At 44.7% G+C, this 25,544-nt stretch overlaps 2 long non-coding RNA genes across 3 annotated transcripts; one reads left to right on the plus strand and one right to left on the minus strand.

The window, feature by feature from the left end:
- Window positions 1–511: 511 nt before the first annotated feature.
- Window positions 512–20,085, plus strand: LOC109494286. Its single transcript, XR_002149015.2, has 3 exons — window positions 512–898; window positions 18,004–18,172; window positions 19,982–20,085. It is a non-coding gene; the product is annotated as an uncharacterized LOC109494286 (long non-coding RNA).
- LOC109494285 lies at window positions 7,801–25,263 on the minus strand. Of its 2 annotated transcripts, none has more exons than XR_002149014.3 (5): window positions 24,337–25,263; window positions 18,128–18,192; window positions 14,637–14,795; window positions 13,865–13,940; window positions 7,801–13,212 (listed from the first exon to the last, which is right to left on the minus strand). It is a non-coding gene; the product is annotated as an uncharacterized LOC109494285 (long non-coding RNA). The 2 variants fall into 2 exon arrangements; XR_002149013.3 differs by having other exon boundaries at window positions 13,856–13,940.
- Window positions 25,264–25,544: the final 281 nt, after the last annotated feature.

Raw genomic sequence — 25,544 nt, forward strand, 5'->3', positions numbered from 1 at the left:
GTACTTGAAAATAAACTTCTATCCAAAACTCCCTCTCAGCTTATTCTAAAATCTATTCAAAGAACAAATGGAGCTCTGGGCTTTTATCCTGGACTCAATTGCAAACGTAGTTTCTACATCATTTCATAATGAGTGTTTGTGATGAGATCACAGAACCACAGAAGACAAAATTGGAGACAGAGAAGCTCCTGCACCTTTCAACCCTGTCTGTGAAACAAAACAAAATAAAGCGTATCAGCCTCTATGGATACACGGAGGATAAGAGATTTTGTCCCTAAAAGATGTCAAGCGTTAAAGTGAAACCTGGATTTCAGTGCCCATCTCTTACTAAATCTTCCACACTGTATGATGAACTACTTTAAAGCAATGCCGTGCAGATGTAGAACTCACGTGATCTAAACAGAACAAGTAGAAGAGGAAAAGGAGGAAGGGGCTGAGGAAGGGGTGGGGTGGGGGGGGAGGAGGAAGGCACGGGCATAGGTATTTTTTTTTAAAGACCAGGTGATTCCAGTGTGCAGCCAGAGACTCATTGGATTGTGCCGCTTCCCTTTGACTCTTTTAATGCCATACCCCTTCGGTAAATAGGAAATAGAAAATACTTGCTTCCCCGTCTCCCTGTAGGCCCAGTGGGGTTTACTAAAATTGCGCCTGACATGTAATACACTAGATGCTGCTGAAAGCCACGTGCTTATTGTAAAACAATTACTAGGAACTGGGAACCACAGTAGATCAAGGACAAGGCTGCACTTTCACGTTTATGTGTTAATGGGGGAGCCCAAGGCCTCGGGCAGGTGGGGTAAGTGTTGCCCTTTGAACACGGCATGACTTACAAGGGATTTCAGGTATCTGCTGGACGTTCTGGGCTGTTGATTTGATCACAGACACCACATCCAAAGAGGTAAGTAAAGCAAAATCTAAAACATTTGAAAAAGGAAAGCAGAGTTGTGTCTTTGCAGTTTTCTCACGCCGCTGTTTTAAAGTGATTTCTTGGTTTCCTCCTTGTTCGTGTGACCACTAGATGGCGCACACGTTACAAAACAGTATCGGAGGTGGGCGCTGCTATCACTTGGCAAAGGGAATCAGAGGTAGGGTGGCCAGATTTAGCAAATGAATGAATGAATGAATGAATGAATAACTCCCAATTAAATTGGAAGTTCAGACAAACACATATTTCATGGGCTACCCCACTTATACTCAAAAAAAGCACTGTTGTTTCATATGAAATTCAAATTTAACTGGGTGTCCTGTATTTTGTCTGGCAATCTTAATCAGTGGGGTACTTTCGGGAATAAGTAGGTAATCCAGTGGTGCTCAGCTTTTTCAGCTACTAGAAGTTTTTCGGTGGCATGGTTGAAAGAATCCAAAGATTCAAAGCAACGTGAAACAAGGTAGCAATGATTAGAGCACAGTCACAAGGGTTATAGTGCAGCAGTGTCTTCAGGGTCCAAAAAGCCCTGACAGTTAACCCTTTACTTCCTGGTTTGTCCCATATCATTGGGTGAGTCCAGCTGTTCCTGCCCTAACCACAGCTCTTCAGTCATCAAGGCAAGTTCTGGAATAATCCCAGCATTCACTCTTGCTTTCTTCAGCAATGGCTTGAGTGTGGCCTTGCCCTACGCCTCCTTGCTCTTAAAGTAAGTTGGACCTACATTACTTAGAGAAACACAGTCCCAGTGTTCACCTTGACAGAGAGTGGCATAGATAGTCACTTGTGAGAAAAGGAAGTTTTACATGTTAAGCAGAATTTGATGGCAGACACGTAGCGGTTGGTGCTGTGCCTCCTGCCAAGCTGACATCCCTTGGCCAGCCTCATGTTCAATACCTCATGGAGAAGAAAAGGCAGAAACCCCTGCATTCTGAGCTCTTTCTTTTCATTCTTTTTAATGTTTGTTTATTTTTGAGAGAGAGAGGGAGCCCACGTGGGAGGGGCAGAGAGAGAGAGAGGGAGAGGGAGAGGGAGAGAATCCCAAGCAGGCTCCTCGCTGGCAGGGCAGAGTCCAATGCGGGGCTCAAACTCACAAACCGTGAGATCATGACCTTAGCCGAAGTCAGACGCTTAACCGACTGAGCCACCCAGGTGCCCCTCTGAGCTCTTTCTTGACATGAATTGGCTAATCTCCCTGCTTGACCACAAGTCTCCTACAGGAAGGGTCTGTCCTTATAGCATCTGGCACACAGAAACGCTGAAGGCAGACCCCGAACTCAGGGCACTGCATCCTGAATCAGTGTTGTCTTCAACACACTTTCCAGACAGATCAGTTGCCCCAGTTTGTGATCCAAGTTGTAGTGCACCTGCTCTACCTGTAGGACGACTGGGTCCCTGGGAAGGAGAAGAAGACCGAAAGAAAGGAAATGGAAAAGGAAAAGTTAGCAATAGTTTGCAAAAGTTAACCTTAAAGGCTATGCAGCTAGAGCCTGCTCTGATCACTAATTCTTCTCTACTGGGGGGGAGAGGAAGACCTGATGGCCAGAAATCTGTCTCAGACCCACTGTTAGGATCTTGATTCTTTCTCCTGCAAAATGAATGCTTGCAGGAATCGATACACGAGAGAGCACAATCCAGTCTCTTTTTTTCTCCCCGCCCCAACTCTTTCCAAGATCTCTTTCTTCCTAACAGCTTTACTGAAACACAATTTGCACATTTTTCAATGTGCACTTTCGTGTACAGTTCAGTGGCTTTTGGTATATACACAGAGTTGTGTGACCAACAGTGCAATCAATTTTACCACGTTTTCATCACCCCAGAAAGAAATCCCACCCCCATCAGTGGCCACTCCCCATTGCTTCCCAGTCCCCACCCCCAGCCCCAAGCAACAGCTAACCTACTTTTTGTCTCTATAAATTGGCCTACCCTGGACATGTCATATAAATGGAATCACATATTATGTGGTCTTTTGCGTCTGGCTTCTTTCCCTTAGTATGATGTCAAGATTCACCCAAGTTATAGCAGGCGTCTGTACTTCATTCTTTTTTCTGCTAATATTCCATGTAGGGATACACCACATTTTATGTACCCATTTATTGGTTGATGGATGTTTGGGCTGTTTTCACGTTGGGGCTTTTACGAATAATGCTGCTATGAACCTTCATGGAGCGCACAGTCCATTCCGTGACTCTGCTCCAGGTCTTATAGACACATTGAGAAGGGTCAACTGTCTTTCTTTGTTCTAGAAACTCATTCACAGTAGGGCAGCTCCATGGGGATGCTGCCTCCAAAGTAAGAACAAAAAGAGAATATATATTTAACTGGGGAAATATATATTTAACTCGATGGCATCAGGCTTTGGCTCACGGCAGGATCTCATGGTTCATGAGTTCAAGCTCCGTGTCAGGCTCTGTACTGACAGCTCAGAGCCTGGAGCCTGCTTTGGATTCTGCGTCTCTCTCTCTCTCTCTCTCTCTGTCTCTCTCTCAATCTCTCCTTCCCCACTTGTGCTCTCTCTCTCTCTCTTTCAAAAATAAATAAACATCAAAAAAAATTAACTGGGGGAGAGGAGACACTGGGCAGGAGGGCTCTTCTGGGTAGATTCTTGCCAGGTTATATGAGTTCTTGGGCTCTGAGGAGTTTAGGGAAGATTGAGAGGTTTTCCATCTGCAGAATGGGTACACGATTCCTTTGCTTCCTCCAGTCTATAACTAACACATCCACATCTAAGAAAATTTGGGTCCTAAAGTAACACTATGTTTAGACAGCTTTGTAAGAATGGTCAGACAATGGCATCTTTGGGAAATTTTTGCCCTCTGAGATATCCTGAATTCCTTAGGTCAACACATGGATAAACATAAAAAAGAAAAGAGGCTGCATTTTTCAGATTTTCCTCACCACTTTCAAGGCATAATGGTCCTAGAGAGGAAGCCAAGCACTCCTCTTTCAGAGGGGAGAGAGGGGAGAGGGATCAAGATTGACTGAAGTGAGTCATCCTTACTCCCCTGCTGAGATATTCCTCCCCTGGGAACTCTGCATGGATTCATTCCACACAACTTACTGAGCACCTTCTGTGTGCCAAGTGCTTCAGATAAAAATACCATATCATTTTGCAAGTGAGGAAACTGGGGCTCAGAGTTCCCATAGCAAATGATGCTAGCAAATGATTTTACCTAAGTCTGACCACGGAGCGGCCATTATGGAAACGTCAACAATGATTAAAATGCAGTCGCTACTCTCCAGCAGATTATAAGCTAGTGAGGAGAACAGATAAATAAGTAAAAAATGAAAAAGAGACAGATCGGTACCAGAGGTGAGAAGCATAGAGAAATCATGGAGTTTAAAACCAAGGGCACTGCAGCCAGTGGTGGGTAGGAGAACACATAGTTTCCCCAAGAAAATGAAGTTTGAAAAACAAGGAAGAATCTACCAGGGAAAGGAGGGAAAGATGAGTTTCCTTGCAGAGAGAGAGCAGTAGCTACAAAGGATTTGCTATAACAGATAGCTTTAAGAAGTCTGTAAAAATATCAGCGATTGTGGCTAAAATTAACAACACAGGAAACAACAGATGTTGGTGAGGATGCAGAGAAAGGGGAAGCCTCTTACACTGTTGGGGGGAATGCAAACTGGTGCAGCCACTCTGGAAAACAGTATGGGGGCTCCTCAAAAAGTTAAAGATAGAACTACCTTATGATCCAGCAGTTGTACTACTAGGTATTTACCCAAAGGATACAAAAATCCTGATTTCAACGGGTGTGTGCACCCGTGTGCAGCATTATCAACGATAGTCGAGTTATGGAAAGAGCCCAAGGGTCCATCAACGGATGAATGGATAAAGAAGATGTTGTATATTACACACACACACACACACACACACACACACAGTGGAATATTACTCAGCCACCAAAAGAATGAAATTTTGCCATTTGTAACAACATGGATGGAGTTAGAGTGTATTATGCTAAGTCAGTGAGCAAAAGACAAATACCATATGATTTCACTCTTAAATGTGGAATTTAATGGGAATGCAAGCTGGTGCAGCCACTCTGGAAAACAGTATGGAGGTTCCTCAAAAAATTAAAAATAGAACTACCCTACGACCCAGCAATTGCACTACTAGGCATTTATCCACGGGATACAGGTGTGGTGTTTCAAATGGACACATGCACCCCCATCTTTATAGCAGCACTATTGACAATAGCCAAAGTATGGAAAGAGCCCAAATGTCCATCGATGGATGAATGGATAAAGATGTGGTATATATATATGTATATACATATATATACACACACAGTGGAGTATTACTCGGCAATCAAAAAGAATGAAATCTTGACATTTGCAACTACGTGGATGGAACTGGAGGGTATTATGCTGGGTGAAATTAGTCAGAAAAAGACAAATATCATATGACTTCACTCCTATGAGGACTTTAAGAGACAAAACAGATGAACACAAGGGAAGGGAAACAAAAATAATATAAAAACAGGGAGGGGGACAAGGCATAAGAGACTCATAAATATGGAGAACAAACTGAGGGTTATGGGAGGGGTTGTGGGAGGGGGGATGGGCTAAATGGGTAAGGGGCATTAAGGAATCTACTCCTGAAATCATTGTTGCATTAGATGCTAACTAATTTGGATGTAAATTTAAAAAAATAAAATTAATTATTATGTTGAGAAAAACCCTTTATTTTATCAAATATTACATGGTAAAATTTATGTTTAATAAAATCTTTGGTAATATTTGGCCTCATTCAATATAAAAAATGACATTCTTTTAAATTTACTTTAAATAAATTATATTAGGAAGAAGACAATTTTGGCAAATAAAATATTGTATTATTCTTGGTTTGGTCATGATGTACATGAAAATATGGAAAAAAACCTTGAATTACTAGCTTAGTATTAAATGCAGGTAGAAACTTTAAAAAATGTGGAATTTAAGAAACAAAATGGGTGAACATAGGGGAAACCATAAAACAGATTCTGAACTGTAGAGAACAAACTGAGGTTTGCTGGAGGGGAGGTGGGCAGGGGCATGGGCTAAATGGGTGATAGGCATTAAGGAGGGCACTTGGGATGAGCACTGGGTGTCATATGTTAAGTGATGAGTCACTAAATTCTACTTCTGAAACTAATATTACACTGTATGTTAGCGAACTAAAATTTAAACTGCAGCTTGAAACATTAAAAAGGAAGAAGAAGAAAATCGGTGATGGGAGCAGTGGGTATGAGTGGCCATCCAGAGCGGTAAGAGACGACAGAGGTCAACCACAAAGGGATTTTTATATCACACTGAAAGATGGCTTTTATTCTGAAACTTATGGGGGGCCATGAAGGCTTTTAAACTGAAGGGGGAGGTAATCTAAAATTTTACCAAGTTTACTTGAACAACATTGTGGAAAATGGATTGGAAGGAGCACGAGTAAAAGCTAAAAATACTCCCTAACCTTGTCCAAACCGGCTCCATTCTGAACCACTTGTCTGGAAAAGGCACACTGTTTTCATGGTGGCTTTTCGCTTCACTGTCCTCCTGGGTGGGCCCGTGTCTTCCTCTTCTTGTCCTTACCCCATTGGAGTAGACCGCCATGTAAAAACCCTACGGAAAGAAAGTTGCTTCACAGGTAAAATTTCTAAGTTCTTGTAAGTCTGAAATGTCTTCATTCTGCCTTTACTCCTGACAGAAAGAATTCCAGGCTGGAAAACAGCTTCCCTCAGAACTTTGTGGGCATGGCTTTATTGTCTTGTGGTGATATCAGTCTGGTTGTCTTTCCTTTGATTTCACGTTTGAAAGAATTCTCTTGTGCTTCACACCCTCTGGAACACTATACTTCGGCTGCACTGGCCATCTTGTGCCTCTTCCTGGAATTTTCTTCCCCAACTTTGCTCATGACTGGCACTATTTCATTCAGGTCTGAGCTCAAATCCGCTCTCAGAGAGGCCTCCCCTTAGCAACCTCGCTACACCAGCAAATACTAGAGGTGCAAAACAATATTTATCAAGTTAATTAAAAATACTTAGTTATTTCCAACTAGGATTCTGTGAAAATATTTCAGAAAGGAGGTAGTATTTGGACCAGGCCAAATTCATAATCTAACTTATGTTTGATTGGCTCTCTGTATGGAGAAAAGGTGAATCTCAAATCCTTACCTCATATAATACACAGAAATGTATTCAGATTTATTCAGATGCCTTTTAAATCTAAATGAAAAAGAAAACTAATAAATATTCTAGAATAAAAACATAACATGTCTGTCTTCATCACCTTGGAGGATGGTAGATTCTTTTTTTTTCATTAATTTATTTTTTAATTTGCATCCAAGCTAGTTAGCATGTAGTGCAACAGTGATTTCAGGAGTAGATGCCTTAATGCCCCTTACCCTTTGAGCCCATCCCCCCTCCCACAACCCCTCCAGTAACCCTCTGTTTGTTCTCCATTTTTAAGAGTCTCTTCTGTTTTGTTCCCCTCCCTGTTTTTATATTATTTTTGCTTTCCTTCCCTTATGTTCATCCGTTTCGTCTCTTAAAGTCCTCATATGAGTGAAGTCATATGATATTTGTCTTTCTCCAACTGACTAATTTTGCTTAGCATAAAACCCTCTAGTTCCATCCACGTAGTTGCAAATGTCAAGATTTCATTCTTTTGGCTTGCTGAGAAATACTCCATTGTGTGCATATATATATATATGTATATATATATATATATATATACACACACACAACACACACACAACACATCTTCTTTATTCATTCATCCATCGATGGACAGTTGGACTCTTTCCCTACTTTGGCTATTGTTGATAGTGCTGCTATAAACATGAGGGTGCATGTGTCCCTTTGAAACAGCACACCTGTATCCGTTGGATAAATGCCTAGTAGTGCAATTGCTGGGTGGTAGGGTAGTTCTATTTTTAGTTTTTTTGAGGAATCTCCATACTGTTTTCCACAGTGGCTGCACCAGCTTGCATTCCCACCAGCCATGCCAAAGTGATGGAATATGGCAGATTCTTAACCAGGACACCAAAAGGTACTAGTCATTAAAATAAAACAGTAAACTGGACTGGATTAAAACTTAAAGCTTCTGTTCATCAAAAGACACCCTGAAGACAGTGAAAAGGCATGTGAGAAAAGATATTTGCAATATATGGTACAGAAACTCATTTTCTGAGTAAAGAACTTTCACAATTAATAAGAAAAAAGGAAAGCAACACAATAGAGAAGTGGACAAAAGATTTGAACAGACACTGCCCCAGAGAAGATATCCAAGCAGCCAATAAACATATGAAAACAGTGCTTAATTTCACTGTTCACCAAGAATGCAAGTTAAAAGCGCAATGCAATACCACTATGTGTTCACAGGCGTTGAACAGACACTGCCTCAGTCTATTTGTGCTGCTATAACCAAATACCATAGGTGGAGCGGCTTATAAACAGCAGACATTCATTTCTTACAGTTCTGAAGGCTGGGAAGACCAACCATGGAGGCACAGATTTGGCGTATGGTGAGGACCCGCTTTCTGGTGCATAGACTGTGCTTTCCAGCTATAACCTTCCATGGTGGCAAAGGACGAATCTGGGGCCTCTTTTATAAGGGCACCTGCCATCACCTCGTAAAGTCTCTACCTCTGAATACCGTCACATTGAGGATTAGGTTTCAACAGATGAATTGAGCTGGGGGAGTGCATTAGGATAATAATATTCACCACACATGGCTAAAATGAAAAGGAGAAACAATGTGGGCAAGTGGTTGGGACTCTCCTATCCTGTGGGAAGTAGGTATATTTATCAATCCCTTTGGAAGTAGCCTCTGAGGCTACATAGACATACATCCTATGACTTAGCAATCACACGCCTGGGTAAATACCCAATAGAATTGTGTGCATATATTCATCAAAAGATATTTACGAAAAGAATGTTCACAGCAGTGCTGTTAGTAAGAGCCTAAAACAGGAAACTGCCTAAATATCCCTCAACAGTAGAATGGATAAATTGTGCTACAGTCATAAAATGAAATGCTACTTAGCAATGCTAATAAATGAACTATTATTACACGTGAAAACACGAATGAACCTCATAAACATATTTAGTAAGGGAAGCAACGCGCAGAAGATTTTGTAGTTTAAGATTCCATTTATATAAAATTCAAAAACAGGCAAAACTAACCTATGAGTTTAAAGATAGTTATCACTGCTTTCTACTGAGGCTTGGGGGGGAATGAGGGACTGTGTAGCAGTGGGAGAGGACACCAAGAGATTTCTGGAGTGCTGATAATGTTTTAGCCTTTTATCTAGGTGCTGGTCACATAGGTGTATCCACTTTGTGAAAATGCATCAATGTGTATACCTACCATTTGCACACTTCTCCGTATGCCTGTTATATTTCAGTTAAAAGTTTGCCAAAAACATTATTGTTGTGGGGACTGAATAAAATAATAAAGTAAATAACTCAGTTCAGTGACTATTATGTGACAACCACCCACTAAATGCTCGTTGTTAAATTTCATAGTATAGTGACCAGTGACCATGATGAGCCAAAGTGAGACATTCATTTAGCAGTACAAAAAGTAAATAAAAAAAAAAAAACTGGATCACACCCAGAAGGATGGCTATCATCAGTCAAAAGCAAAAAAACAAGCCAAAACACTAGAAAATAAGTCTTGGCAAGGATGTGGAGAAATTGGAAACATCATACAATGCTCATGGGAATGTAAAATGGCACAGCCACTGTGGAAAGTGGATGGCAGATCCTCAAAAAATTCAACATGGAATAGCAAATGACCCAGCAATTTCACTTCCGAGTATACACTCAAAAGAATTGAAAACAAGAACTCGAACAGAAATTTGCACACTAAAATGCAAAGCAGCATTGCTCACAGGGGTGACCAAAAGCTGGAAGCAACACAGATGCCCACCAGTGGATGAACAGATAAATACAATGTGGGATATACAAACAACAGAATATTATTCAGCTTCTAAGAGGAATGAAATTTTGACACAGGTCACAACCTGCATGAATCCTGAAGACACTATGCTAAGTGAGATAAGCAAGACACAAAAGAACAAATATTGTTACCAAAAAAAAAAAAAAAAAATCCTTTCCCCACTGCTCTGAATATTATCTTTGTCATAAATTAATAAATTAACTGACCTATGCATGTCAGCCTATTTCTAGACTATTCCTTTAGTCTATTTGTCTATCCTTGGGCCCAAACCATACTATTTTAGATGCTGTAGACTTAGAGTAAGTCATGTTATAAGGCAGTATGATCCTTCCAGCTCTGTTCTTCTTTGACATTGTCTTGGCCATCCCTGTCCCTTTTTATTGCCTTATATATTTTAGATTCACTCTGCTTTTCAACTTCCATGTTTTTTTAAAAATGCTGGGATTTTGTTTGGGATTACATTAAATCTATTAATCAATTTGAGGAGAATAACAACCCTTTGAATTAGGAACTATTATTATCCCCATTACAGAGACAAGAAATCTGAGGTTTGGAGAGTGTCAATAACTTGCCTAAAGTCACATGGCCAGGATTTGAATCCAATGCTGTGCTTTTCTGTGTCTGACTTCAGAGCCTTCACATTGAATCACTCCTTCCAAGTAGACAAGTATTTCTACGACTTCTGTCACTGTGTGGATATTCAGTCTCGAGAACAGAGATTGTGCCATCCATGTTTGTATCTCCTTAGCTCCTGGATAGTGCCCAGGACCAAACTCATTAAGTGATCTGTTAAATCAGTGAATGAATAAGAATCACTGGTTTCTGAGAACATAATTCCATGCTGATACATAAATGTATTGTGCTTACCCCTTAGACACAAACACCCAAAGTGAACAGGCAAAACTACATCCACTAAAGCAACATGTTTGTTTTGTTACATTTTAACTCCTAAGTGCCTAAGTCTTACCACAGTAAATCAGATCCAGTGTAGAGTTCTATCCCTGAAGGTGATATCCAAGGACAGGTGTTGGTTGGACCGCTCATCGTCCTTAACATTCACCTAACTGCTGTGCCTTCCTGCAGACCTCTATCCTGCTTGCTCTCCTCCTGATCCAGCTGCCATAATGTTGCTGGATTGCACACTAACAGCTTACGCAGCCAAATGATCTGTGTTGCTGGGTGGAAGGGGAGTTTGTTGGATTTCCACTGCTCTGCACCCACTTCTCTTTCGGAATAGCAGCCTTGTTTCCTTTACTGGAATTATCTCTTCTGTGCCAAGCATAGTCTGCTGGGGCCTATCTACCCCCAGGTGGGCAAATGACCTGAGCTTGACCAATCTGATGTTCCTTCCCTGGGTGCAGGATCTTGAGCAGAGAGCAAACAGCAGGGATTAGCTGGCTGCAGCGTGGACCAGCTGGCTCCCCCAAGGGGGTCGCTGTTGATGTTTCTCAGCCATGACCCCCAGTCTCCCGTCAATTCTCTGAGCCCCTAGTGGCCTTCCAATAAATTTCTTTTCTGCTTAAGTTAGTTTGAGTCGCAACCAAAAGATTCCTAATTGATATATAATCTAATACCAGAAGCGGATGTTACAAGGCTAAGCAGCGAGATTTGGGTGAAGGAAAGAATTGGTATGAAAATTCAGTAATTCTTCTTCATGTTGTAGTAAGCAATGGGTTAACCTGTTGCCTATGAAGCCTTGAGATGCATACTGTGTGCTTCCTGAGGCTTTAACATTAAAGGATATTATAAGAAAATTTCAAGTTTTGGAGTGTGCTGGTAACTTCTTCAGCAAGGTCTTCCAAGGATGATTCGATTAAACTAAACCCGATTCCATCCAACAGTAAGAGAAGGGAAGAAAATACAGATTTGCTAAGAGTTGCCTTTTTGCCAATGGTTTATAGTTACAATTATCTGGGAATCCAGGAAAATCTCAATTCTCTACCCTCAAACCAAAGTTAGCAGAAGAAAGTTACTTGAAAGAAGACAGTTAGAAGAAGCTCCATAATAGGGACAGAGACACCAAGCAGGAGGGGTCTCTCCCAGGCACCTCCTGATGCCTCAAAGAAGTCAGCACGCCCCTTGGGAAGACGCCACAGGAAGTAGCCAGTGAACAACACAACAGCAGTCAGTGCTCCACTGGGACCACGGAGCCAGCATGCCTGGGTTTGCTTTGCTGCCCCACTACATGACAGCAGATTCTTTACTGCTCCATGACCAGTGTTTGCAAAGGGGAGATGATAATGGTTCCTGTCTCATAGGGTTGCAGTGAGGATGCAGCCTTTAGAACAGTGCCGCCCCATAGTAAGCAATCAATAAATGTTGCTTCTAACATTTTAGTTGTTATTGCAAAGAAAGGGTCATCCGGGTCATCCCCACCTAGCCTGGTGTTCTAGATTATTCTCAAGTAGAGGCCAAGACAGATACTAAAGGATGGCCAGAGCACCTGGGCCTATTGCCAGGCCACAGCTGTCCCCAGGCAGTTCTAGTTGAAAGCCTATGGCATGGTAAGATCCCTGACTCTTGTTACCATCCATGGCATTTGCCAGAAGCGATAAAGCAGGATCCCATTCACTTTTTAAGGGCATCATTTTGCCAGAGGAACAAGCCTGGTCCACGACAGTCTACGATGGTGATTTCCAGGCTCCCAGACTCACAGCAGCAGGAAGAGAGCTGATAGAACAGTGCAGCTCCCAAAAGGAGCATCCTTGATGCACATGTCTCGTGGTCCGTGAAGGTTAACACAGGAGGGATTTCCCCAAAGAGACAGCAAGGGCCACAGAGGGCAAAGGGCAAAGGGGAGCCTTCCAGAGGACAGCACTAGGGAGGACAGGGACTTGTTTCGAGGAAGGACATCCATGTGATTTCTGGCAGAATATGACAGGGTGACCATTGACAGTTGTATCCTGTCCTTTCCTTTTCCAAATGAGAGTTTTTAGTGCAATTAGCCTGTTCTCCATTGCTGTTTACTAAATGCATCAGTGGTGATTAAATTTACCACTGAGCCTCACTGGACCACATAGGACCATAGCAGCTCCCTCCATGAGGACCATGAATCACCTAGAGAACCAGACTACATGAAATCATGGCTTGTCTCTTTTGGAAAAAGAGTTCATAGAGGGAGTGGGGATTTTTTTGAGGTGTATTTATGGGGATGCAGGTGGGTGTGGATATTGGGCAGTTAAAGGGGGTGGACTGTACTGGTTGGGTGTTTGTGCAACTTGGCATTTTTTCACTCTTCTGATAAAGTAACACTTCCAAATGTGGTTTGGTTGGCATCATGATCCTGCTTCCAGATCTAGGGATGGTCCTTGATTCTCTTCAGCCAATCAGCATATCTGATCCCCTGGCTGTGGAAAGAAAGCCAGTGAAATTGGCTAACTCTGGAAAAAAAAGAGTCCCTCACTCCTCCCCCTCCATCTCTCTTTAATGGAAATTGGGGGAAAGGAACTCCCATCCTCTGGATGGCATCTTGTCAAGATGTGACATGTGCGGTCACTGTGGGAGCTGGGGAGGAGCTGGTCCTTGGTGATGTCGAACCTCGTCCTCACCTGAATCCATCCTTTTCAATTACATAAGTCAATTGCGGTTTTAGCCAGTTTAAGTTAGGAGTTCTGTCACTTATAGCGTAAGGGGTTCTAACAAGTACACTAACTAGCAGGATTGGTGCTTTTATCTTTTAATAACAAGAGCTGTTATTTATCAAGGGCTTTATGGTTTACAAAGCATTTGCATGGACAGTTCTCTTGATCTCGTCACCTCCCCTGCAGGGCAGGCAGACCAGACTGTACATTATCTATCTATCATCCACCTTGTACTAGATGAGGAGACTGCGGTGGAGAGATTCTACTTTGCCCAAAGACGCCCAGCCAGTAATTAGAGGAGCTGCACCTTGAACCCAGGTCTGGTTCCAGGAAAAAAGTCTCATGCTGCAGCAGGGTCGCGCAGAAGCCATCACCGAAACACAGCAAGTCAAATGAGACGGACACGTACCCAACCCACCTGACTTCTTCTTAGCCTCAGATTCTCGGTGGCAGTGCCTGGGTTTCAGATCCTTGAACCCCAGCAGCGGTTGCTTCTGCGGGAGGGGAAGTGACTCCGTTTGAGATATCTCTGGTGCAGTCAAGCGGGAGGTCATTTTCCCTTGTGGTTTCATTGATTTTATGAGGAGGGAGTCTGTGATCTTAGTTGGAAATATTTATGTTTGAAGGAGAAAAACTTAGGGGACTCAGTTGTGTCTGTAGGCCAGTCACTCCCAGGGACCTTCTTAATTTAGTGATTCCTCCCCTCCAGCCCCCTCCCTCTGTCCGTCTTCCATGGCAGGATTGAGCAAGCGATGTATTTATGAGACTGGAGCTCCAGAGCCCACGTGGGGGAGTAAATTACAAGTGAATGTACCTCCAGGATGGGGCAGCCTCCCTCGTCCTGGTGGCACTTCAAAGCTTCCTGAAAATTCCCCAAGAACAACCAGTCTCAGCGGGGCTCTGTGCAACCTCTGATGACTCTGCCCAGACGTTCTCTGAGATGTGCAGACCCTCATTTGTGTCCACACCCTTCTCTAGCAGTTAGCAACGCCTCTTGGCAAAAGGAGACACTGAGGCACAGGGAGGCCAAGGTTTTGAACTTAACAGGCTTGAAGGCTGAGCCCTTCCTCCAGATGTCCGTCTGGCGTTTCATTTACCTGTGCTCCATACCTGAAGTGCCAGGACTGTGTCTTGTCTATCCTGGAATCCCCGTCTCTAGCACAAATATGGCAATAGCTAGAACTCAGTACCTTTTTGTGGAAAGAGTGGACAAGTTTGCTGTCCTGGTCTTTATGCCAAATTTGATTGAAGTCCAGTTTGAATTTCCAATTCATTTTGGCCACAGAGAACAAAGAATTTAAGATGCCCATAAACACTGGATAGTGTCCAAACCGATTCCTTGGTAACTTCTAGGCACCAAAATAAAAACATTTTACATTAGTAAAATTGCTCTGTAATCCACAAGGCCCTTGTACTGGTATTCTACTGTTCACAGGCAACAACCCACGAGGCTGGTGTAACTATGCCCATCTCAGAGACCAAGAAACTGACACACAGCGAGGCTGGGTAATTTGTCAAAGTCCCACAGTTGAGTGGCAAAGACAGGTCTCAAACCCAGATCTTTTCATTCTGAGGCCAGTATTCTTCCCACCCAAGGGGTGTATTTCTGTTCCCGCCTTCTAAGGGCACTGGAGAAGCTACTGGAGAAGAAAGAAGTTAGAATCAAGGACAGGAAGTCTCTGGTTTTGCCTGAGGCAGTGGAGCAGGAAGACAAGGACTCTCCAGGCTTCTCCCATTTCCAGAGCACCTGATACATGCCAGCCCCATGCTCCACACATACCTGTTTCCAGGGGAAGACTGTCAGGCAAGCTGAAGCTTCCAGCCCCTCTCTTATGCAGACCCCCTCAACTGCCCTGCGTAAAGGGTGCCATCAATTTACTACACAGGAACACTTACTTGAAGCCCTGAGCTCATATATTTAAAAAATACATATTCGGAGGCTTACCAAATTTGACAACAGCCCTAAAAAAAAATGCCTGACATTATCCACAATAAGTTGTAGAGCTGAATATAAGCTCTCAATAATAAAAACCAAATTTTAATCAACCATGCTAAAGAAAGGCCAAATTATCTTCTGACCATGGAAAACATATATTTTTAAAGATTTTATTTTTAAGTAATCTCTACACCCCATGTGGGGTTCAAACTCACGACCCCGAGATCAAGAATCACATACTGTACCAACAGAGCCAGCCAGGCGCCCCTGCCTATGGAAAATATTGCAAAATCTTTGTCATGTTGACAAGTGACCAAAAAGTATGCAGTAAAAATGTGGGGAAGACAGTATTTTAAAGAGGCATGCCTAGGTGATTTTTTTAATTGTCATTTTTCTGAATTTTGTGACATTTGTGGTATTCACCTGCTTTAACATGTGGGGTTTGGGGGGGGTCATTTCTTAATTATTTTAAATTTCATTTTAAGTAGGCTCCATGCCCAACATGGACTCACATTGGACTCACAACCTTGAGATCGAGAGTCACATGTTCTATCAACTGAGCCAGCCAGGCACTCCATTTTTGTCATTTTTAATTCTAAATAAATGTTCCTTTTGTGCATTATTTACACTTGTAATTTTGCATTCTCCTTTCTTCAAGAGGGCCCTGTCAAGTTGGAAAGGTGTCAGGCCCCATACAGTTGGAGTCTGTCCCTGCATGGGTCATCTCGTTTAAATTATAAAAAAAACTCCATGGAAGAATTACAATTCTAATTTTCATTTTGCAGATAAAGAAACTAAGGTTTAGAGATGACCGTTTTGCCCCAGATCCCAGAAAATGGAAAGGATCAAAGCCTGGTTTCCAACTCAGATTTGACTCAAAGCCCATGTTCTTCCTACTGTGTTACTACCAGTACCAGCCTTCGTGGAGATTCATTCCTGGTCCAGCCACATGATGCCTTGGGAAACTGTGGTTTGAAAATATGTCCCCAAATCCTTTGATTCTTTTTCCTCCCTGATTCCCCTCCCCTGGAGCGCGGGCTGGACTTAGTGGCTTGGTGGACTTAGAATATGGAGGAAATGATAGTGCATGACTGGGTCTTAAACAGCACTGTGGCTGCCTTCTTGCTTTCTTTCTCTTGGGTCATTCATCACAGGGGAAGCTGTCATGTCAAGGAGGCACTCAAGTAACCTTACAGAGAGGTCCTCATGGTGAGAAACTGAGGCCTCCAGCCAACAGCCATGTGATGAGCCATCTTGGAAGCAGACCCTCCCAGCCCCAGTCAAGCCTTCAGATGACAGCAGTCCAGCAATCTCACGAGAGACCCCAACCCGTGGGAGGAGCACTGTGGCCTCAGGAATCCAAATGCCCACAGTCCTGACGGGCCCTCACATTCATCTCTCGGGTGTGTGGAAACAGGCCACACTGCATCCTCTGTGACCGGAAACTCAATCTGCACGTGGTGGGCCAATTCCATGAGGTGTGCAGATACCACAAAAACGGCACGAGACACTCGGTCTGAGGGAACGGGACATACATCTACAGAGGCTGGGGAAGCCACCCCACATGTCCTGAAGGAACCCCCATGCTTGGGCTGCTCCCTTGTGCGGGGACACCCACAGCGCTTCGTACACGCAGGTTTGATGGTGACTTGGAGCTGCAAGAACTGCTCCGTGGGGTTTGTTGGGGGATCCAGAGCCTGACTCAAAGTGAGGGACATTGTAGGAAGGATGCCAAGACAAGGGTTTGTAGGCTTGTCAGGCAGCCATATCTGAAACAGTCCTCTCTCTGCCACCCCTTCCCCCCCAACCCACCCACACTTCTTCCTTGTCAAATCAGCCACACTTGCTAATAGTGTGTGGAGTGGGGTCTCCCGGAGGGAATCGGTTTCCCAGGAGGTAACCTCTTTTGATTTCAAACAAGTACATTTCCTTGTGTCCATCAAAAAAAAAAATCTCCACTTTTTTGAAGTGACAAGTCTACCTGATTTATCACTGGCATTCCCAGGATATGGGGTTTTCAGTGCTAAAATGGGGACAGTACTGAGCACACGGGAGAGTTTGTCACCTATTGGCATTTAAGTAAGTGAGAAGTCATGGGGCACCTGGGTGGCTCAGTCAGCTGGGCGTCCAACTTCAGCTCGGGTCATGATCTCGTGGTTTGTGGGTTTCAGCCCTGCATCGGGCTCTGTGCTGACAGCTCAGAGCCTGGAGCCTCCTTCAGATTCTCTGTCTCTTCCTCTTTTGCCCCTCCCCCACTCTCACTCTGTCTCTCTCTGTCTCTCAATAATAAACATTAAAAAAAATTTAAATAAGTGGTAAGTCAAATCAATGCAGATTTTTGTAAATAAAAAATTAATGTTTGGGCATTAATTGGCTGGCTCAGTTGGTTAAGCCTCTGACTTTGGCTCAGGTCATGATTTCACAGTTCGTGGGTTCGAGCCTGGCATTGGGCTCTGCACTGAACGGCTCAGAAGCTGGAGCCTGCTTTGGATTCTCTCTCCCACTCTCTCTGTCCCTCTCCCGCTTATGAAAAGAAACCTTAAAAACATTACTAATAATATTTATCACTCACCTTCAAGAGAGTTTACAATAAGTAAAACCTTTGTACTGAATTTCTTCAGGAAAGCCTGGAGTGCTTTCAGTAGGAGGAAGTGGAAGGAAGAGAGAAAAACAGAGTTCTGTTTCGCAGACTTATCCTCCTTGCAAGTTCACTTGTATTAGCAGCACTGGCAAGTGAGAACTCACCTGAATTCAGAACTGTGTTCTTCTAGAAACACGGTAAGGTGAGAGGTAAGTTGTCCTGTGAATGCCTACAGGGGAGAACGTTATTTAATTTAAAATGCTAGCAAAGGTCTTCAAGGGACGCCTCATTTTTCACAGGCTTGCACTCCTCATGAATATGAATATCGGGCTCCAAAATCCATTGTTCAAGAAAAGTAACTTTTGTTTTTAAGTGCTTAGCTTAATTTCTATTAGGAGTCTCCATTGTAGCATGGTGTGGGAATTCGATCTTAGCCAACTCTGGAGTCCTCAACTTTTCTTCAAGGTTGTGTCTGATTTCAGGGTTTGGGGGGACCTAATGTAGCACTGAGGTGCAGGACAAGGGGGGGGGCATGTGCTAATACTAAGAACAAATACTTACTGAGCACCTGTGCTATGCTGGCACTAAGCACTTTACACATCCTCTCTTTTGACCTTGGATCAGTACTGATCTGAACTATTTTTTTAATATTTATTTATTCATTTTGACAGGAGGGAAGGGGCAGAGAGAGAATCCCAAGCAGTCTCCGCGTCAGCACTGAGCCCGACTTGGGGCTCGATCTAATTAACCCACGAGAGCACGACCTGAGCTGAAATCAAGAGTCAGATGCTCAACCGAATGAGCTACCTAGGTGCCCTTGATCTGTGCGATTTTTATTTTGCACATTAGGCACAGAGAAGGGAAGAGACTTACCCAGGCAGTGAGAGGCAGAGATGAGGTTTGAAACACAATGGCCTGGTTCTGGAGGCAGTGTGCCTAAAGTCATTCATTTAACAAGTTTTGATCGATCACCTACTACCCAAACCAGACCCACAGGATGGAGCAGTGGACTAAGCAGACAGAGACCCTTGCCCTCAAGTAGGCCCTGTCCTGGCCGCTATGCCTTCCTGCCTCTTTGTGGCAGCCATAAGACATCCACTTCCCATGCCGGTCCTTCAGGCAGCATTTTATTTTGTTCCTATTCTAGAAGACTCTTCAGGCCCAGTGGCCCTCTTTTTACATCCACATTCCTGCTAGGGAGACGGACATTCACTGTGCTGTGTGCACTGTGCTGGCCAGAGTGGGACTTTGCAGCGCTCAGATCTCTTCTACTTTCAACCTCTCAAACCCAGAGCACTTTGCCCCCATACCACGTCAGTGCCCAAGGAACAACTTGGCGGGTCCATGTCAGGCACCCCAGCATGTACACCAGCCCTTCCTGCTCTGCCGTCTGACTCTACACCTTACTGGACATCTAGCTTGAATAGGGAACAGGGTCTAGTTCTCCATTTCTCAGGGGGTCTAGCATGCTTCTTTCCAGCTCCTCGCTTTCCCCTTTTCTGTGGGCCAGAAAACTGGCTCTAACTCATCCAATCTGTTCTATGTCCTGCGTTACGTCACAGCCACAGATTAGGAGTTTTAAAACCCTAAAGCCTTCTCTGCTCTCTGCAGAAAGTCTCATCCCTCCAACTGGCTGTGTGTGACTGATTCCTAATGGCAGAGGGGTCAAGCAAGGAATTGCAGAAATATCAGGGGCACGAAAGCACCGGTTAATGTTGCACAACATCTGCCTAGCATGATTTCTGCACGTCAGGCCCTGTAAATAAATAGTTTGTGTGCATTATTAATGTTTGCAAGAGCTCTGACATACACACCTCTTTGTGCCTCAGTTTACTCACTTGTAAAGTAGGGATAAAAATGGTATCCATTTCCTGATTGCTTGGGAAGAGTGAAATGAGTTAAAAGGCTTCCAAGTGCTCAGAGCAATTACTGGAAAAGAGCAAATATAAAATGTTGGCCATTATAATTATTGTAGTAATTTCTTGTCATGTTTGTCTTTCCCTTTATACGCATTCCAGGATGAAGACATGCTTTAAAAGTTTGTGTCTGCAGGGCGCCTGGGTGGCTCAGTTGGTTGGACAACTGATTTCGGCTCAGGTCATGAGTTCCTGTCCCGCGTCAGGCTCTGTGCTGACAGCTCAGGACCTGTTCAGATTCTGCATCTCCCTCTCGCTCTGTCCCTCCCCTGCTCATGGTCTGTCTCTCAAAAAGGAATAAACATTTAAATAAACAAATAAACAAACAAACAAATAAATAAATAAATGTTTGTGGCCGTATCCTTAGCACATGCCAGGCTCTGACACATATTCAGTACATGTTGAATTTTAACTGAATGAACAAAATGTGGCATTTTGTTCTCTCTTAAAAGATCAGATTGGAGGGGGGGAAGTCACTTGACTTCCCCTTGCCCTCCACCCTGCCCCATTCCTTGTAGGAGATTGTATTTCTTAGAATGTTAGAGCTGGAACAGATCTGGGAGATCCTATGATCTAACCTAAGTTTACAGAGAAGGTGTTATGAGCCCCAGGAAGGAGAAGTGGCATGCCTGTAGCTGCCCGGTTAGTAGCAAAGGAGGGATTTCTTTTCTTTTCTTTTTTTTTTTAACGTTTATTTATTTTTGAGACAGAGAGAGACAGAGCATGAACGGGGGAGGGGCAAAAGAGAGGGAGACACAGAATCGGAAGCAGGCTCCGGGCTCCGAGCCATCAGCCCAGAGTCCGATGTGGGGCTCGAACTCATGGACTGCGAGATCATGACCTGAGCTGAAGTCGGATGCTTAACCGACTGAGCCACCCAGGCACCCCACAAAGGAGGGATTTCTAATCCAGCAGACAGGAGGAGTTTAATCACTTCTTTTGCATGGCCAGGTCAGGGTTCAAATCCCAGGCACACCATTTGGAAGTTGTATGCCCTTGGATAAATGAAGCCTCGCTGTCCTTGTTTTCCAATGGGGACTATAATACAGAATCTGCAGGAGATGTGCATGGAGGAGATGAACTGATGTGGTAATGTCTCTAGCACATCATAGAAACACTTGTTCCCTCCCTGCCTTCCCCAACTCCTGTTCTGATAGCAAACCAAAGAAACAGAAGACAGGACCCTTATTCCAGGAGGCTATCATCCAAGATACAAGTGTACGTCTTTCCAAGAATGAACAAGATGGAACAGAAATGAGCCGAAGGAAACATCAGTGCAGGGGGGAAAGTTAGTAGGATGTTTTCCGGAAGAGGCAGTCCTAGTTTTAAAGGAGAGAAATAAGGGGGCGCCTGGGTGGGCTGAGTTGGCTAAGCGTCGAACTTCAGCTCAGGTCGTGTTCTCACGGTTCGTGTGTTCAAGCCCTGTGTCCAGCTCTGTGCTGACGGCTCAGAGCCTGGAGCCTGCTTCGGATTCTGTGTTGTATTCTCTGCCCCTCCCCCACTTACACTCAGTCTCTCTCTCTCTCTCAAAAATAAATAAACATTAAAAAAAAATTTAAAGAAAGAGAGAAATAAGACAGATTGCCAGAGTGTAGCACAAAGGTTTTCCAATGGGCTTTTCTGAGACACCACCTGTATAAAGTAGAACTCCCTCAGTTTCTCTCCCCGACCCAGCTTTGTTTGTCCACGGCACTCACACCGCTGACTCACTCGTCCGTCTTTCTGTAATTGTCTGCATTCCCAACTGGAATGTATGCTCCACGAGAACAGAGACTTCCTCTGTCTTGTGTTCAGCGTTCCTGTTCCTAGAACAATATCTAGCACATGACAGCTGCTCAGAAAATATTTGTTGCATGAATAAGGAGTGACAAGTCACAAAGGTGGGAACCAAATGGTCTTGGGAAGGAAGGAATGATCTGACTGGCAAGAGTCTATGTTTAAAATATTGAGAAATACCATGGAAGGTCGTAAGACACTCAGGGCTGAGATTTGATCACTTCCCATGGCAGAAGGAAGGCCTGTGCTGTGGGGCTGGTGGAGTAGCTTTGCTCTCTAGAAGGCCCACATTCCTGACCTTTGGCCAGGCCCCCCTCACTCTCATACCAGCTGGTGAGCCTAGAGAGATAACCTCCCCCCACCCAAGACTTCGGGTGCCTTTAGATCAGCCCTTCACACAGGGGTCATCTGCAGTCACCGCCTTTGACTTTGCTGAGTGTTGGCCCAGTGAGAGCAAAGTGTTGGAAAGACCGGACACTCAGAGTCCACAAAGAACATAATTGAATCACCGAGCATCTTGTTTGTGTTGGGGGGGAGGGGAGGTAAACTCTAAGAACCTTCGCCCATAAAACTGTCTGCAGTATTGAAAACACGCTTCATAAAAACTCCCCGGTGACCAGGAATGTACCCTTCTAACGTGGGATGTGACTAAAAACATCTTGAAAACCTGAATTACCCCAGGGTCGCCTACTTTGGCTGGTATACAGTAGGGGGCGCAGCTGCTACAAACGAGATTAGTTACACATTGACTCCGGCTCACTGTGTTTACAGCTTTGCACAGACACTTGGCCCTGATTCCTCACACCGAGTAGTTAGCAGGTGTGCCAGCAGAAGAATGGGGCTAAGCCAGACAGTCTGAAGGGTAACGTTTTTCTGGTTGGCATCCTATTTGACTGTAACCAGTTCTCTTTTTACAAAACCTTTTTCATCTGTATCAGTTCTCACCGTGTAAGACTAGCTTTCCTCCTGAAGACCTCACTTATCCCCGGGATCAGTGTGTGGTGTCCCGAGAATCCGTGTGTTAGAAGAAGGCTGGGCTGTCCGAAATGAGGGAGCCCAAGTCCCACCCACTGGCTTGAAGAAAATCTAGACAATAACGTCTGGAGCAAGCCCAGTCTTCCCAAGAACTGGCCTTATCGGGGCTTCAAGGGAAACCGCGCCTGGCTTCCCCTGGAAGTGATATACAGTCACTGGAGGAAGAGAGCTGCGCCCCGGAAATCCCAAACAGAGGGGCTTCCGAATGCCAGCCGTTGGTAGGGATGTTTGCCCGTTTAGGGACTGGCAGATGTGCGTTCCTAAGAGCGCTGAGCTTACAGAATAAGGAATGAACAAAGGGTGCCCTCCTTACCTCCAACCCCTCACCCTCTCCTAAGCAACGAGCCCCCAGGGCTGTCTCAGCGTCACCACATCCTGCTTGGATGGCCTTGGGATGCCCAAGTCACCACATGAGTCAGGGAAGGGAACATGCAGATACTTTGCTCTTTTCTGGAGTCTTGGACCTTCAGTGTCGTTGACCAGCTTGCTTCCGGTAGCAAAGCAGAGCAGTGAACTCCCAAGAAGTTCGGGTGCTCCTCATGTCTCAAGGACTTTGAGACCCCACATCCAGGCCGACTTGGTGTCTTAGCAAAGGGGGCAGCCAGGAGGTCCCTTCTGACCCCTCACCCCCCTCTTCCTCCCTCCACATGACTCCAGTGGATGGAGGTGCCAGAGAGGGGCTGGGAAACAAAGGTGGCTTTCACCCAGAGCCTGCTGAAAAGGGACAGTCCTGGTGGGGTCTGCAGCCCTGAAGCAGGGTGCCGTCCTGTGACTCTGGGCTCAAAAATGTGTGAAATTTCTTTTTGCTGGGTATTCTACATCAAGCGGAACCTGTTCTCAGAGAAACATTCCATTTCACAGACCCTAATGGCTTTCCTCTGTGCTGATGCATTAATGAGGCTCCAGCTCGTTCTAATCAGAAGGAAGCCATGCAGATAATTGCCTGAATTTTTAATTCAGGGTTATGATAGGGGAATCAAAGTCACACTGCAGTTGCTGAGGCTGCCTCTAGTTCCGGGCCATTGACTTTTGCAATTTTCTTTGATTTCCCCCCTCCGTCTCTTTCTCCCCACCCCCACTTCTCTCTCTCTCTCTCTCTCTCTCTCTCTCTCTCTCTGAGGCTTGGTGGAGACTGACAGTTTCGGGGTGGGGCAGGGTGGAGAAATAGGGACAGCCCTTGGGGTCTCCTACACAGTCTCTCTTCTTCCTCCTTCTCTTGTTAAATCCCTACCCCCACCCCAGGAAAGAGTAGACGCTGCCTGCACCTGTCCCCCCAGGGCTGGTTCTGGGAGAGCGCTCTCTGCAACTAGCCTCCCCACTCAGGGTCTCCATGCCCATAAGCAAAGACAGGAAATTTGCCCCAGGAGAGGATCTCCCTTGGCAATTTACTTCTCATTTCATTTCGGTTCTTTGGGGGCAGGGGAGAGAACTGCAAAGGTGAAAGGGAAAGAAATCAGGTGACCAGAGCGACCGCGGTGTCTCCCAGTTCCCTGCAAAGGTGATTTGCGCCAGATTGGTACTGGGACCAAGGGCAGGTGAGAAGCTGGAGGAATCCAAGCCTGGGGTCTTTCCTAAATCACCTTATCTCCCGCCCTAACAATCACAGGGTGCCAGAATTTCAAATTTACGCAACTCCGAGAACTTACAGGCAGTGGAAAGAGGTGAATTCAAACCGGTTGTATTCTAGGCCACCAACCAGCACCCTGAGCAAGAACCCGGAGGCTGGTACAGAGGGAGGCCCCCTGACGCTGGCCAGTTTTCCCAGTCTCCTGGACCTTGGAGTGATAGAGAATTTGCCAGGGCGAGAGCCAGCTCTGCTGGCTCAACTCCAGCCAAGCAAGCTGGCTTTTCCAGGAGAGCCACTGTTCCTGCAAGCGAAGGCTGTTCTCCCAGCACCTCAGGTGCTGTCAGTAGAAACACTGTGGGCACATGTTTACACTTTAAGCCGGTAGCAGCAGAGTGACTCTTCCCCTTCCAGACTGGGCAGCTGAGTGGCTGGGCACCAGTCACGTGGCCTCTAAGAGCAGAATTTATTTCCACATCTCTGATTCTCTGTAGGTTTAGGATTTCCACTTTCAGGAGAACGAGAAGATATTGGTGGCATGACTGAGCATCTTCTAGGCACAAAAGACTTTATGCCATCCTTCCTTTGCAGCCTGCCAAGTGCCTTTGAGGAAGGGAAGGCTGCCCGTACAGATCAGGAAAATCAGGTTCACTGCAAAGAAGCAGACATTGTGCCCTCACCTTCCAATGGAAGCTTTCGTCCTGTAGAATCCCGAAGTCCCTTTACAGCTGCATTCTCAGGGCTTGGTGATGCTATTGCTAACGCTGTCTTTCCAACTGCTGGCCGCAGCTTCCAGAAATTATAAGGAGCAGTCGCCTTTTTCATGCTGATGGAATTTGACCTCCATGGGGCTTTTGTTTCCTCAATAAAATCTCGCCTCATGCTTGAACAACACCTCTCTCCCAAGAATGCCAAATCAACCATAAATATGCTCTGCAGTCATCCAAACACTAAAGGATAAAGGAGAGAAGACTAAAACCCTTAAGAACATTCCATCTCTTTCCGACCAGTGGACCTCATCTTGGTTCTGTGATATTTTCAGATACTACAGAGTATCACAAAGGATGCTTGTGAACTTCTGTTGAACTTTTAATGCAAAATCACCCTTCATTTCCTTTAAAAAAATTTTTTTTAATGTTTATTTATTTTTGAGAGAGAGAGAGCACGAGCGGAAGAGGGGCAGAGAGAGGAAGACACAGAAGCCGAAGCAGGCTCCAGGCTCTGAGCTGTCAGCTCAGACCCCGATGTGGGACTCGAACCCACAAGCTGTGAGATCATGACTTGAGCTGA

This window comes from Felis catus, chromosome E1 (genome assembly GCF_018350175.1).
Source record: "Felis catus isolate Fca126 chromosome E1, F.catus_Fca126_mat1.0, whole genome shotgun sequence".
Taxonomy (NCBI): Eukaryota; Metazoa; Chordata; class Mammalia; order Carnivora; family Felidae; genus Felis; species Felis catus.